We start from the raw sequence: 15,509 nt of genomic DNA, 5'->3' as shown, positions 1-15,509 counted from the left end.
TTCCTATCTAAATTGCTATCTTCTAATATATCATGTACAATCATATCTACCTCGTTCTCATCCGGCTCTAAAATTACACTCATTTATGTAAACAGTTCATCCATTTCATCAAAAACATTCTCAACTTTAGCAAAAGATTCATTCATGCTAATTATCATTCTCCTATCTTTCATTCTCGCATTCGTCATCCTTTCTTTTACATCATCTGAGGAAAAGCCACACACACTATAGGTATCATTCATACTCAGCCATGATTCATCTGTATTAACACATTTATCTTCCTTACACACTTGTACATTTACACCCTTGTCATACTTATTTCTATTTTCACTTTTACTTATAAGTTTCCCTTGCACTTTCTCCTCACTTGAAACTTCCAAACGCCTCTTTTTTCTATATTCAACTAACACCAATTGTTTATTTTCCAACCCTAACTTCTCATGCATACTAGGTTAATACTTACTCATTTCCAACCAATTATTCATCCCATTCTCACGAACATTGATCTTATTCCTTCTACACACAGGAGGAATAACCCAATTGAACCCTCTTACTCTCTAGTTTCCCGAACATCCTGGCTGACTTAATGCCTTTTTCCTACATACTCTAGCTACATGCCCATCTACACCATATTCCTTGCACATTCTAGCGTAATGACCATGCTTACCACAATTACCACAAATCACATTCATATGATTACTACGACATCCACTCGCTATGTGCCCAGTCATACCACACCAATAACATTTTACCCCTTTCTCTTTATTGCACTCGCTAATTCTATGCCCTACCTCACCACATCCAAAACAAGCACCTAGAACCCATCTACATTCATTCTTCTGATGTCCTATTTTACCACATCTATAACACTTCTCTCCACGGATATAACTACTTGACCTACTTCGCTGTGCACTAGCACTCCTATCCCTCCAAACCTGATTCCCTTGCCTAAACCCATCATTTGTCCTTACAGGTATTCCCTCATTACTCGCCCTAACACTCCTATCTACTACCTGATCAGCTATCCTCATTGGCTCTCTCAAAATTGCATCCATATAACTACCAAATTCTATTACACTTTCTTCCATTCCAGTTCTTACACTCACAGATTTATTTTCTTTCATACGCCTATCTAACTCGTAATCCTCAACTATCTCTAGTATATCATCCCATGTCAGTCTTTTTTTCGTTCACCTCACCTTCTCCTTACGTTTCAAATGAATAAACTCAGCAACATTCTCGGGTATCATAGCTAAAAACTTCTTTATTAAATCCTTATTCTCATTTATGCCTTCATCCCCATACTTCTTCCTAGCTAATGTTTCCAACCTACATACATACATTGATATAGCTTCTCCTGCATTCATCCACGCCGCTTTAAAATCATTTTTACGCTTATACCTAACACTCCCTTTCATACGTTTTACCTGCTCAATTATTCTCTTTTTCAGACTTTCATAATCAACGTCACCTACACTCATTAGCACATCATACATCGTCAACAAATACCCAGTCAAATATTCTCCTAACTCCCTACCCCAAACTCTCTTACTATCACTATACTTATCCTGACAATACCTCTCATACTCCTTGAAAAACTCATATACATCCCTACTACCATGCTCATTGAACCTTTCACACCTAGGTACCTCTCTCATAAACACAGTCTTACACACGTCATATTCATTTTCACCGCTATCATCACTGCTACCTTCCTTCTTGTTTCCTACTTCCTCGCTAGAATATAAAGAATCTAATTCCACACTCAAATTCCTATCCTTAATCATTCCTTTCTTACCCTTTTTCTTACTTAGCACTTTCACCAATTCATGATCATCTTCACTCTCATCCTGACCTTTCTCCTTTTCCCTCTTCATATTACTTTTACCATTCCTCACATTCTTCCTATCACATTTCTGTTCACCCTTATTATGCCTAATTCCTTTATTTTCAATCTCACTATCACTACCTTCCATATCACTTACCTTGGCCTTCTCTTCCACTATCAACCCATTAACTGAAGCAGAAGCCACTCCTCCGACTGCACCTTCACCCATGAACGTTTTCATTATCCCCATTATTTGCCCCATCATATCTTCCAATCGTTTCTCCATTCGTTCTTCATTCTCTCGCATCTTCTTCTCAACACCCTCTTCCACTGTCTCTGCAGGTCCCAGAATTTCCCTCAGTTTCCTTTGCATCTCCTCATTCTCACAGTTCAACCTCTCATTCTCTACTAGCAACCTCTCTTTCTCAACTATCAACTTCTGCTCCCGTTCTTTATGATGCCGCAATTCCTCCTCTAGAGCCTGTAATTTGCCTTTTATTGTCATAAACCTTAAATCTAATTTTTTATCCTATAAGTCCTTCGTCCAAGAATCCAGCTTCATATCCCACCTCGGCAGTCCCTGTTCGGGCGCCAAAATAATGTGGCGGGATGTCGCAATAACAACCCCCACACCTTTGATCACTCTTAACAGACAATTGCCTCCTCAACACAAACTTTCCCCTTACGTTATCATAAACTGGACTCTTAGACAAAAAGGACATAAAAACAAACCATAACTTTAAAACTATATTTATCAAAACTAAAATACTTATCATAAACCATCCACAACCAAAATAATCACTTAAAACTAATTATAAACTTGAACACTATTTATAAAAAAATGTAATACCATTCAAATAAACCAACCCCCCCAAAAAAAAAAACACCTAACAAAACTTAAACTTAAATCTACCGCAACCCTAACTTCAAAATACAAAACATTTATATAAAAGGACACAGAATCTCGTCCAACTAAGCCAAACAGTCCTAAATAACGGTGGCAAAACGGTAACCTTTCACACTGCTTAAAGCACTTTTTTTTTAAGTGGTGAGGGAAGGAACTCAGGAAAAATCAGACTCTTGGTGGTCAATGCGTCCTCTTCATCGTCATCATCATCATCATCATTCAGAGAAAATTCCTTCAAACAGCCAAAGTCGTTACCGATTATATCCAAATTCAAAAGAGCAGTCAGTTTCAAGTTCCTCATTACAAGCCAGGTCGTTAACAATCAATGTCACATAAAAATTCTCTCCAAAGGAGGAATCACGGCTGTTGAAATATATAATAACTTCCACACTGGTAAAATATATAATAATACAACATTCAAATTACACATAACTGACGCTTACTGCAGTCAAATAAAAAAAGCCATTCACCCAAGATGTACACCACTGTCGTAACCTAGCTAAAAGCATAAACAAACAATTTCTTTTATACCAACAGTCTTTCTCACAACAAACGATCGATAAACTAACTACTCTCTCTCTCTCTCTCTCTCTCTCTCTCTCTCTCTCTCTCTCTCTCTCTCTCTCTCTCTCTCTCTCTCTCTCTCTCTCTCTCTGGATTTGGCAATCAAAAAATAAATAAAAAAAAAAAAAAAAATTAATCTTCCACATTGTAACAGCTCGCGAACCTTTGGAGAAAGCTGAAGAAGAATTTGTACAAAAATAAGGATCAGTTGACCTAGGCACTGTAGGCATGAAAGCAAAAATGAATGTAGAGGTGGGGATTTGACAAATTGTAGCGGAAGAGAATTTGATTAAGTTGAGGATGATGGTTGAACGAGAAGAAAAAGAGAGAGAAGAGGCAAGAGAAATTGCAAGATGAGATGAAAGAGACAGAGATAAGGTCATAATAGTAACAAAACATGCGAGGGAAATAGAAGCAAGAGTAATTGCAAGACAGGAAGAAAGATAGAAAAGAAGGGAAGAAAGATAGAAAAGAAGGGAAGAAAGAGAGATAAAAGAAGAAGAAGCAAGGGAATTGGAAATGTTGAATGCTGCTGCAAGGTCAGCAAGGCAGATAGAGATGACCCCTGCTTTGCACGATCCCATGTTTAATATGACGAATGCCTGGAGGTTAATTCCAAAATTCACAGAAGCTCCCGACGAATTCTTCGATCATTTCGAGATGGTTGCATCAATGATCAAAGAGCCATAAGATAAATGTTCTGGGTAATTGCTTAATGTACACATTGGGAAAGGACACATTGCATATTTTGCCTAGTCTCAGGACCAGAGAAAGTAATATCAAGACGTTAAAGGGAGCATGCTACAATTGTATCAGATGACTCCTGAATATTATAATGAAAGATTCAGAAGTTTTAGGAGGGACAAGAAAATTACTTTCCTGGATTACGCTAATAAGGTACAACAATATTTTAAGAGATGGATACAGACTACTAACATGAGAGAGATGGCTTATTTAGAGGAAATGATAGTGCCTGCACAATATATTTAGGAGGGATTCCTGAACATATTCGAATGTACTTGAGAGACAAAGAGGTGAAAAAACTTGATAAAGCTTCAACCGTCGTTCCGACCAGGTGTCAAGTATTCGCGGAAGCATGGAAACCAGTTCAGTAAAAACTATGTCAACAAGTTTAATAATCACAGCTGAAGTACCACTGTTACTGTTCCAAAGCACAAAACAGTAATACCACAGCAACAATTTTCGAATCCTCCTCCTTCATGTATCGTGAAAGTCGTGCAGATGATTCCTATTGTCTCTTAGAAGGGGGGCACTAAAGAAGATATCAATAAAGAATGTTAGTTGACCCAACCAAAAGCAGTCGCTCAAGGTGTTAAGGATTATTCTACTTCACAGAATGCGAGGATGAAGAAACAAATGGGAAGGGCTATGAGGTATATAGGCCAGGTAAAGTTTACAAGATGAACAGGACATCCCCAATAAGCGTGGAGGCCTTTAAACTGAACTGTATATTTAAGAAGGTATGTTAGCCGCTCTGTATGGGAGTGAGCATACCCCGGTCAATAAATTGCGTAATAAAGTTGTAACCATAGTTTGGTTACATGAGGTGTACACCCGTTGGTGGAACAGTCTCTTACAGGTGATTCGGTCATTTTGATGGGAATAGTAGGTGAGAAGATTGCCCATATTTGCTGTTTGAAAATGTCATAACAGTCAGTAACATGTCAATTTAATTTGGTTATTTTGATGGGAATAGTAGGTGAGGAGGTTACAAATGTTGCTGTTTGAAACTGTCATACAAGTTGGTGATAAGTCAATTTGATTTTGTGGTAAAGGATTCACTGGCTGTCAAAGGAATAGAAGTCCTGCTGAGTAGTGCTTTTTGTGCCTTGTCCCATTGTAACGGAGAAACCATTGAAGTATCATCCCATGACTGAACTTGAGAAGGAATACATGTATGTTTCCTAGTTGTGTGACAGCTAGGAATATGATAAAGAAAGTGGCTACAGAAGAAGACAGAGAGACAAAAGGAACGATGAACTTGGAAGATTTATTTTCAGAAAAAGAGGATTCCTTTAATGGTACATATGAGGGGAGCACCCAAGTGAGCCCGAGAGAAGAGGAAAGACAGATGAATGAAGAGGAAGACAAAGAAAGCAATAGATTTGGAAGAAATAGAAAATCAGCATTAGAAGAACGAAAAGTGACTTGGAGAAGGGTGATGGGATTGCAGCAGGAGGACGCGACATTAAGAGTTATTGCACCGTTTGGTGAATGCGATGGAGGAGCAGCAGTCTCCTTCTGTTATTATCTTTAGGATAGGTTATTTATGAGAAATAATAGACCTGCCTATATCACTGTGAATGCTGAATGGGTGATATACCGTCAGATAATGATTCCCGCACTGTTGAGAAGACAGGTGATTTACTGTGCCGCATGAGACCGGACAAATGGGAATAAGTAAGACGATGGAGAAAATTAGGAAACGCTTTTTCTGGCCTGGCATGCATAAGGACGTGAGCCCATTTTGACGTGCATGTCATGTTTATCAGATAGCTGGAAAGCCTAACTAGTATATAAAAAAAACTCCCTTATACTCGATTGAAGTACGAGCATAGCGCATCAGCAAAGGACCAATTAAAATTTTGTCAGAAAAAGGGAAAGATTGAGAGGAAACAGATGGAGAATATGGCAAGAATTTGAGGAAAAGGATCGGATAGATGAGGGAATTTTCCCTAGAAAGTATGAAAAAGAACTAGGGAAAGACGAAGAAAAGGTTTGGTTCAAACAGACAGTTTGCGGTAGGATGAAAGGTTTGGTTTATTTACCGATAAGGAAATTTCCTCTTGCTAACAAGTTCTAAGAACCATTCCAGATTTTGGAGATGATCAGTGACCTGACCTACGTTATCAAAATACCATGAAGAAGGAAAAATCAAAGGAAAGTACGTGTTAACTCTTTGGAAACGGTGCTGCCAGCACTGAATTTCAATAAAGAATTACTTATCAAAGTAGATGCATCGGACAATGGGATTGGAACTGTCCAATTGCAAGAAGGCAAAGAAGGAATTCCTCATCCTGTTTGTTTTATGTTGTCATAGCTGAAGAAGCATCAACGAGCCTACTCAACAGTTGAAAGGGTACTGCTTGAGCTGGTCAAAGTGATAAGCTAGTTTGAAGTTTATGTCAATTGACCACAGCATGAAGAAATGACCCTTTACTCAGCTCACAATCCTTTAACTTTTGTTTTTAAGATGAAGGATAATAATCAAAGGTTAACTTGGTGCTACTTATGTTTGCAACCATACTGTATTAATGCAAAGCATGTATAAAGTAAAGATAACGAGGTTGCAGATTATTTATCTTAGGCTTAATCGGTGGATTCAGGCCCGGAATAAATAATCTTTTTTGGGGAGCTATCATATGAAGCTTGTTTAACAAGAGTGAGTATTTTATTCATGTATTTTATGTTTGTATTTAAGAGATGTGTAGCAAGCTCGTAATGTGAGTTCCATTCATATAGGTTTAAGTAATATATGTAAAATACATAAAACTTTCCTCATTCATGTAACTGTATTTTGATTAAATTCAATATATGTAAATATACTTTACTTTTAATGGTTAACAATTTTTTTCACGTATTTTGTTAAGAAATTCTTATGTAATCTCGTTCAAATAAACTCTATGGCCCAAATGAGGTATGAACACGAAGGATTACATAGTTTTTATTGTTATACATGGTTAGGAAGAGCATGAAAATTATGTGAGTAGATTTACTTTTTTTTCATTATTTCAAGGAGAAGGTGGGCGGAGATAGTTGAGAGAGAGTTGCCTTGACCTGTAGGTTGCCACTCGTCCACTAGATGACTAATTAGCAATTTAGGCGCCGTAAGCCTGCCCCTAAACTTCCAGACCATGTTCTAAAAGGATCTAGAATAATTAAATTGATAATTACACACACACATATATGTACTGTTGTGGCGGGATGTCACAAGAACAACCCCCACACCCTTGAATCACTCTAAACAGACCAATGTCTCCTCAATACAACCTTTCCCCTTACGCTATCAGCAGCGGGACTTTTGGACAAAAGGACAAAAAACAAACCAAAACATAACCTTGATACTATATTTCCTTAAAACTACAAGACTTAACATCCACAAACCATCCACAACCAAAATAATCACTTAAAACTAATTGTAAGCTTGAACACTAAATATAAATAAAACGTAATACCATTCAAATAAACTAAAAAAAAAAAAAACCCTAACAAACTTAAATTACACCGCACACCTATACCAACAATAATAAATATATGAATTATCTTCCACATTAAATAGTATGGGACACCAACACTGTCGCTACACACAAGCCGGACTGTCTTTACAGCACACTAACACAGCTCTGTGTTTAACAGTTCATTGGGTGGCAATTTGCCACAGCTACTTCCCTGATTGGGGTCGTGGTTATTATTAGCACCATCATCATCATCATCATCATCATCATCATCAACAGCAATCTGAATTTAATACGGTCCGGGTAATCAACAATTATCAAAATCTCAGCAGCCTTATCAAGTTCCTTATACAAGCCAAGTCATAATCAATCGAGTAAACATTCACATTCAAGTGAACTCTCTCCAAAGGAGGAATCACGGCTCAGAATATAAATAATCACTTCCTCGCTGGTAATACAAAAATATTAAATCCAGCGTTCACACAACTGACGGTTACAGCAGTCAAATCAAAATAAGCATTCACCCATGACATTCACCACTGTCGTAACCTAACTACAACATAAACAAACAATCTCATTTATACCAACAGTCTTTCTCACCACAAAATATCGATACACTAACTACTTTCGCTCGCTAACACAATCTCTCTCTCTCTCTCTCTCTCTCTCTCTCTCTCTCTCTCTCTCTCTCACACACACACACACACAGGATTTGGCAAAAAACAAAAATTAAAATAAAGCAAAAATAAATCCTCCACATTCCTTCCCCCTTACTTTGCCAAATCCTTCTCACACAAAATTTACATTATTTTTTTTCATTACCCAGTTGCAGTCGGGAACGGGACCTCTACTCCGAGTAACTAGGCCCCCATATACTCTCTCATTCCTGATCACAATCATTCGCTACATTAACACTATTCCTATCTAAATCCCTATCATCTAATATATCATGTACAATCATATCTACCTTGTTCTCATCTGGCCCTAAAATTACACTCATTTCTGTAAACAGTTCATCCATTTCATCAAAAACATTCTCAACTTTAGCAAAAGATTCATTCATACTACTAATCATTCTCCTATCTCTCACTCTCGCATTCGTCATCCTTTCTTTTACATCATCTAATGGAAAACCACACACACTATAGGTATCATTCATACTCAGCCATGATTCATCTGTATTAACACATTTATCTTCCATACACACTTGTACATTTACACCCTTGTCATACTTATTTCTATTCTCACCTTTACTTATAAAATTTTCCATTCTTTCACCCTTACTTAAAGCTCTCGTATCCTTCCTTTTCATGTATTCTACTAACACCAACTGTTTACCTTCCAGACCTAATTCCTCATACATACTAGGTTCACACTTGTTCCTTTTCAACCATTTACTCATCCCATTCTCTTTGATATACTCAGGTACCTCTTTCCATTTACACAACTGGTTGTGGTGGGCCCTAATTTTTTCCACAATACCACCCACACACAACTTATCCAAAACATAACTTAATTCACTCGAACCAACTTCTAACACCTCATATGGGACCTTCAAACTTATCACGCACCTTATTTATATTCAGTCTACCCTTTTCAATTACTTCTTAATCACTCTCTCGCCAACTTTGAAGCTTTCAAACCTCTCATTTGCTTTCCTCTACACATCTCTATCATCCTCAGACACACCCAACCTCGGTCTTACTATCTTTTCAAAATTTAACACAAACTTACATGGAGACATACCCGTACTCTTATGCACTGTTGCATTATAAGCCCACAACGCTCTACCAACATACAAATCACCTATCATTATCACATGTACTCATCATTCGCAAAATTTCAGTTAATGTTCTTACAGTCCTTTCAGCCAACCCATTTGCACTTGGCATATAAGGAGTCGAATACACATGTTCAATGCCCCATTCTCTTAACATCTGCTCAAACTCCCATCCAACAAACTCAGGGCCATTATATCTTAACATTCTCACAGGCTTACACACACACATCGGCAACATCACTTGACCAACCATTCTTGCAACAGTCTGACTCCGTTTATCTTTGATGGGTATTGCATAGGTAAATTTACTCATGTGATGAACCATAACAATCATTCCCACATGTCTTCTCGCTGTCACAGGCAACGAAACACAATCAATCACAAACATCTCAAATGGTTCATACGTAATCTCAAAACAGGCGGATTAGCATGCACTCTCTGATACTTCCCTTTCTGGCAATCTTCACACATAGTCGATACATCCTTACATATCTGACTCAACCCAGGTGTAAACAATCTCTCACGCATGCATTCCCATAATTTATTCTTACCCATATGCCCATATCTGTCATGCACTAACATACACATACTTACTGCTGCATACATCGGAAACACAGGAACATATATATCTTCATCCATTCCTTTATGTAGAAAATAAACAATATTCTTACACACAATAAGTCTCTTACTAACTTTCTTATACACCTCTAAATCAGACGGCCATTCTTCTACCTCAATACTATTCAACATACATTCACGTAACCTTTTAATTTCCACACATTCATCTTGCATTTCTTCCACCTCCTCTTTAGTCAGTAGATCATCCTCACTCCTCGTAATATCAACCATGCCAACAAAATTCGCCATAAATACACTATTATCTTCTATCACAACTACTTCACATCCATTCTTCAGAAGCAAACCACTACCAATATCAACTGATAAATCATGCAATCTTAAAAAGTCAATTCCTATAAAAAAAAAAAAACAACTAGGCATCTCATTCTCTCCCATTACAATAAAATTATGTTCGACCTCCATACTTCCCAGTTTTACTTTTAAACGCACTTCTTCCCAAACTAGCAAAGTTCCTTTACCTATCTCATGAATTCTCACACTCGTACATTGCCTTTTCACTTCCCAATTGTACCGCTCTATTTCCTTGATAACAGACATATTCACTAATGACACTTGCGCACCTGTATCAATTAAACTACAGTATTCATTCTCATTTATACCCACATACATCATCATTCTTCCTTTTACACCATGCATACAAATGTTTACTCTCCTATCAATAGGGTCATCCTTGTCACACCCATGGTCATCTTCGCTATCTTCCATGCTCATACCACTCGGATTCAAGTCACTCGGACAATCCTCCTTCTAACTCAACAACTTGCAAAATTTTTCATTACATTGTAACCTCAATATATACTCCCTTTCAGTGTCTTTATTTGCTCGGTACTGCATCGGACGATTCCACCCAAAATACAAATAAACAGTGACACCATACAACATACTTACTACCAACAATACTTTTGATAACAATTCACCCTCAAGCACACTATCCTCCTCCTTATATGCCATTTCTTTCGATACTTCATTCCTAACACTCATTCTAAGCCCATCTACACTAGCAGGTATATCCCTATTCAAACCCTTCAATTTAAACTTATTTACACCCACACAAAATACATTTATACACCATGTCATCCCCTTCAAAACTTTTTACCACCACTAAATCTTCCGGCAACCTTTCAAAATTACTATCATTCTCACTACTATCTTCTATCTTACCATGCATTCTTGACATCGCATCTGCTATCCCGTTCTTACTCCCAGTTACATATTCTAGCTTAAAGTTAAATTTATTCAAATCCTCTATTGTCCTCGCAACTCTAGCATTCACAGACTCTTTCCTAATCATGTACACTAGGGGCTGATGGTCAGTACCCACAATAAATTTCACACCATACAAAAATACCTTCAACGCTTTCACGCAAAACCGTATCGCAGCCAACTCCCTTTCAATCGTGGAATACTTTCGCTCAGACTTATTAAATGCTTTACTTACATACGCTATCACTCTCAACTGTTCATCTCCACTCATTCTTTGCATTTGAACCAAGCAACCACCCATGCTAATCCCACTAGCGTCCGTATATAACTCTAGCATACTCGCATGCTCACTATTAGTCGGGAAAGGCCAAAGTGACGTCTCTCGCAGCCTCTTCTTTCAACTTTTCAAACGCTTCAATCATACGTTCATCCCATTTCAGTCTCGTGCTATTTCTCTTACCTGTCCATTCATTCAAAGGCTTCCCTATTCCCGAACAATCTCTGACAAACTTCCGACCAAATTCAATCAACCCAAGAAAACCTCTCAACTCACGCACCGTATGAGGACGTGGAAACTCTCTCACCTTACTCACAAACTTTTCACTCTTCCTTATACCCGATTCACTTACCACATGCCCAAGAAATTCCACCTCCCCGGCCAACCATGAACACTTTTCCAGCTTAGCTTTCACACCAACTTCTATCAACCGTTCTAATACTGCTTCAAGCAACTGCATGTGTTCCTCAACAGTCTCACTAGCAATCAAAATATCATCTAAAAAAACAGTCACCTTCTGTCGATCAAACCCAGCCAAAACTACATTCATCACCCTCTGGAAGGCAGCAGGCGCATTAGCAAGGCCAAAACTTAATCTTTTAAACTGATAATGACAATTTCTACTTGAAAATGCCGTAATGGGCCTGCTCCCCTCTGCCAGAGGCATCTGGTAATAGCCCCTAACTAAATCTAACTTTGTAAAAACTTTCATACCATGCATCTTATACACGCAGTCAGACACTACATTCATCGGAAAACGTTCTTTAACAGTTACTTCATTCACCTTCCTATAATCAATACACATACGTAAACTTCCATCAGGCTTTCTTACAGGTACAATAGGGCTATTCCAGGCACTCTCACTCCTTTCTATTACTCCCATTTGTTCTAACTCCTGGCACTGCTCTTCTATTTCTCTGGCAATAGGCGGAGAAAAATGTCGGGGACGCTGATATATGGGGGTATCATTACTAAGAACTATCTTAAATTCAGGCAGCTTTGATCCCCCACAATCCTCGTCACCGCGACTCAAAACTCTCCGTCTATCCCATAACATCCTATACAATTATTCCCTTTCTCCCTCACTTTTATTCTCATCTACCTTAATTCTTTCTTTCAAACTTTCATAGTCCCAATCGTCCTCCTGCTTTATCTTACCCGGCATAACATGTCTCAATTTAACATACCTTTCATCCTCTACATTGACCAACGTATACATACATCCCATGCAATCACCCTCACGTATACCACGTATTCTCTTCCTCCTTACAGTCGGCAATAAGCTCACATACACCTTCGGCTCCTGCAAATTCAAAATACCATCATACACATGCACACTTGTTTTCACCAATTTACTTGCTTCCGAACCTTCCACTACATATTCACAATTGTCACTATTGGCAATTCCCAGACTATTCGGCCATGCAACTTTTACACTGACAACCTCACTCGCATCTCTTGACAATTTAACACCTTCTTTTCCATACCTTCGTACATACATTACCATCATCATTCAAATAAAATTCCCCACAAAATTTACCCTTAACTTTCATCTCTATCATATTTACACTAGGATGTACATTCATACCGCATTTTTTCAAGAAGTTATAACCTAACAACACATCATATTTGTCATTTACTCCCTCAACCACATAAAAATCATTATCTTCCATCATCAGCCCCCAATCATAACATTTTCATGTAACTTTCCTTGCACAGACATACTTAAATTACCGATACCTTTCACTTCACCTTCACACCCCCTAAATTCACACACATCCTTACCTTATCATATGCATTCCTAAACATTAAAATGACACCACAACCAGTATCAATCAGACCAACTAGCTCTGTTCCATTGAAATTTACTTTTGCACTCATGCAGTCATAAGCTCTTTCGCCCATCACGTCCTCATGCAATAAACCTTCACGAACATGCATCACATTCACTCTGCACACACTCGAGGACTCACCCAGCTGAACCCTCTTACACTCTAGTTTCCCGAACATCCTGGCTGATTTACTCCCTTCTTCCTACATACCCTAGCTACATGCCCATTTGCACCACATTCAGTACACTTACCCCGAGGCTCCTTGCACATTCTAGCATAATGACCATCCTTACCACAATTGCTGCAAATCACATTTGTATGATTACTCCGGCATCCACTCGCTATGTGCCCAGTCAAACCACACTGATAACATTTAACCTCTTTCTCTTTCTTACACTCGCTAATACGATGCCCTGTCTCTCCACACCCGAAACATGCTCCTAACGCCCATCTACACACATTCTTTTTATGCCCTACATTCCCACACCTATAACACTTCTCTTCACGGACACAACTACCTGACCTACCTCGCTGCGCACTAGTACTCCTATCCCTCCAAACCTGATTCCCTTGCCTAAACCCTTCATTTGTCCTTACAGGTATTCCCACATTACTCGCCCTGACACTCCTATCTACTACACTATCAGCTACCCTCATCGGTCCTCTCATAACAGCATCTCTAAAACTAACAAATTCTGGCACACTTTCCTCCATTCCACTTCTTACACTCACAGATTTACTTTCTTTCATACATCTATCTAACTCATAATCCTCAACTATCTCTAGTATATCATCCAATGTCAATCTCTCTTGCGTCCAGCCTCATTTTCTCCTTCCGTTTCAAATTAATAAATTCACACACATTCTCAGGTACTGTTGCCAAAACCTTCCTCATTAACTCTTTATTCTCATTTATGCCTTCATCCCCATACTTCTTCCTAGCTAACGTTTCCAACCTACATACGTACATTGATATAGCTTCTCCTGCACTCATCCTTGCCTCATCAAAATCATTCTTACGCTTATACCTAACACTCCCTTTTATACATTTTACCTGCTCAATTATTCTCTTTTTCACACTTTCATAATCAACGTCACCTACACTCATTATCACTCCATACATCGTCAACAAATACTCAGTCAAATATTCTCCTAACTCCCTAGCCCAAACTCTTTTACTATCACCATACTTATCCTGACAATACCTCTCATACTCCTTGAAAAACTCATATACATCCCTACTACTATGCTCATTGAACCTTTCACACCAAGGTACCTCTCTCATAAACACAGTCTTACACACATCACGTTCATTCTCACTGCTATCATCACTGCTACCTTCCTTCTTGTTTCCTACTTCCTCGCTAGAGTATAAAGAATCTAATTCCACACTGATACTCCTATCCTTGATCATACTCTTCCTAGCCCTTTTCTTACTCACCACTCTCACCCATTCACGATCATCCTTGCTATCATCCTGACACTTTTTCTTCTCTTTCTTCACATCACTTTTACCTTTCTTCTCATTCTTCCTATAACATTTCTGTTCATCCTTACTATTCCTAATTCCCTTATCTTCAATCTCACTATCACTATTACTATTACTATCACTATCACTTCCTTTCCCATTATCACCTACCTTAACCTTCTCTTCCACTATCAACCCATTACCCGTAGCAGAGGCAACTCCTCCGACTGCGCCTTCACCCATGAAAGTTTTCATCATTCCCATTACTCTCCCCATCATATCTTCCATTCTTTTCTCCATTCGTTCTTCATTCTCTCGCATCCTCATCTCAACACCCTCTTCCACTCTCTCTACAGTTCCTTGAATTTCCCTCAGTTTCCTATGCATCTCCTCATTCTCACACCTTAACCACTTATTCTCTTGCAACAATTTCTCTTTCTCTACAGACAACTTCTCCTTTCTCTCCTTAATCAACCGCAATTCCTCCTTCAGAAACTTGTTTTGCTCTTACATTTTCATCAACCTTAATCTAATTTCTTATCCTAATGTAGTCCTTTGTCCAAGAGTCTAGCTTCAATCCCACCTCAGCAGCCCCTATTCGGGCGCCAAAATAATGTGGCGGGATGTCGCAAGAACAACCCCCACACCCTTGAATCACTCTAAACAGACCAATGTCTCCTCAATACAACCTTTCCCCTTATGTTATCAGCAGCGGGACTCTTGGACAAAAGGAAAAAAAACAAACCAAAACATAACCTTAATACTATATTTCCTTAAAACTACAAGACTTAACATCTACAAACCATCCACAACTA

Source organism: Palaemon carinicauda, chromosome 27, assembly GCF_036898095.1.
Source record: "Palaemon carinicauda isolate YSFRI2023 chromosome 27, ASM3689809v2, whole genome shotgun sequence".
Lineage (NCBI taxonomy): Eukaryota > Metazoa > Arthropoda > Malacostraca > Decapoda > Palaemonidae > Palaemon > Palaemon carinicauda.
The sequence above is the reverse complement of the archived record's forward strand: the minus strand, read 5'-3'. Positions refer to the sequence as shown.